We start from the raw sequence: 1,692 nt of genomic DNA, 5'->3' as shown, positions 1-1,692 counted from the left end.
GCTTTATATGCGCTTGGTTCCTCATCTGAATACAGGACGATCGGCCGGCTGTTTGGAGTATCAAAAGGAAGCGTATGTAATATTTTAATAGACTTTTGTTCTGCGGTCTGGGACAAGTTCGCTCCTAAGTATTTACCCAGCACATTCCTTACGCAAAAAAAAATTTAAGAGTGTGTTAAGGGATTTGAGAAAATTGGATTTCCTCAATGTCTCGGAGCTGTCGGTAACTTGTACATATAATGCAACTAGTGATCAAAAATTAAAAATTTGTTTAATTAACTTCAGATGGATGCCACATTAAAATTAGACCCTCAGCCGCTGATGCTGTAGACTATCATAATTATAAGGGTTCGTACTTAATGGTTTTACTAGCCCTTGTTGACTGCAGGTAACCGTGTCATATCCATACGTTCGATGAAAATACTCAACTTAATTTTTCACAGGTATAGGTTTATGTACATAAATGTCGGAGCACCCGGCCGCTGCAACGATTCTAAAATTTTCGAAAAATCATCATTAAAACGAGCATTTCGCTTTACGAAATTTCTAATGAAGCCTTATCCTTACAACGCAACAGCCGAAAACAGCGAAAAGGTGTTTAATTATCAACTTTCCAAATCTAGAAGAGAAGTAGAGAATGCTTTCGGCCACTTGAAAGCAAGGTTTAGAAGAATTGGTAAAGGCATTGATAATGACATCAAAAATGCAACGTCAATAATAAAATGTTGCTGTGTCCTCCACAATTTTGTTAATGAACGTAATGATAGCATTAACAACAATTGGATCCAAGTCCAAACCAGTTTTGAAATCGAACATCTACGACAGCAACCAGAACCGCCCTACAATACTCAAAACCACAATCCCAGCGCGGAAAACATAAGAGAATCAATCGCTTCATATCTATGTACCTTTTAAATTTCATTTATTTCATACTTTTTTTAAATTCCTTTCTTTTATTATTAAATTCATTAAATCTGTCCTAACAAATGCCTAGTAACCTTTGGCTTGACTAGTTTAAAATTAAAAGTTTAAACTCATTTCATTTACAAACTTAAAATAAAATAATTCATTTACTTACATATCGACTGCTGAGTGGAAGATCGACTTATCTCGGCAGCCAGTTCGAAAGCGGCCTATCTCAAAAACGCCCTATTTCAGAATTCGTTTCAAAAATGCCCTATCTCACTTCAAAATGTATTGAAAATGAGGTGATATAGGGCGTTTTTGAATCGGCTGCTGAGATAGAGCGTTTTTGAAACGAATTGTGAAATAGGGCGTTCTCCAACCAAATTCTGAAATAGGACGTTTTTGAAAAGTTTTTTGAGATACGGCGTTTTCGATCTGGCTGCCGATATAGGTCGATCTTCCACTCAGCAGTCGATATTTACTTCTATCTTCCCATGCAGGTACATACAGTCACTTACAAATCTCAGTATACCGTGTTTTTCTTTTTAAATACCTATTAACAATGCCTTTCTTTTTCAATATTTTTATTTATTCCGGCATGTGCTGCAAATCGTACGATTTGAAATCGGTGCGATTTACAAATTTTTTTTTAGAGAATTCTTAACAAAACAGAAAAAAAGTGCCGCTAAAGAGAAGAATACGACCTTTTGCGTTTCTATCAGTTTTTATTGGAAATATTTATTACTTGCATTAATTATATTAAAAAATGTTTTGCAAATCGCATCG

At 35.2% G+C, this 1,692-nt stretch overlaps 1 pseudogene; it reads left to right on the top strand.

Moving 5' to 3' along the window:
* The first annotated feature begins 6 nt into the window (after nucleotides 1–6).
* On the top strand, nucleotides 7–1,014 carry LOC118736484 (annotated as a pseudogene).
* Nucleotides 1,015–1,692: the final 678 nt, after the last annotated feature.

The sequence above is a fragment of the Rhagoletis pomonella genome, unplaced genomic scaffold, assembly GCF_013731165.1.
Source record: "Rhagoletis pomonella isolate Grant_MI unplaced genomic scaffold, Rhpom_1.0 Rhpom_scaffold_00003, whole genome shotgun sequence".
Taxonomy (NCBI): Eukaryota; Metazoa; Arthropoda; class Insecta; order Diptera; family Tephritidae; genus Rhagoletis; species Rhagoletis pomonella.
The sequence above is the reverse complement of the archived record's forward strand: the minus strand, read 5'-3'. Positions and strand labels throughout refer to the sequence as shown.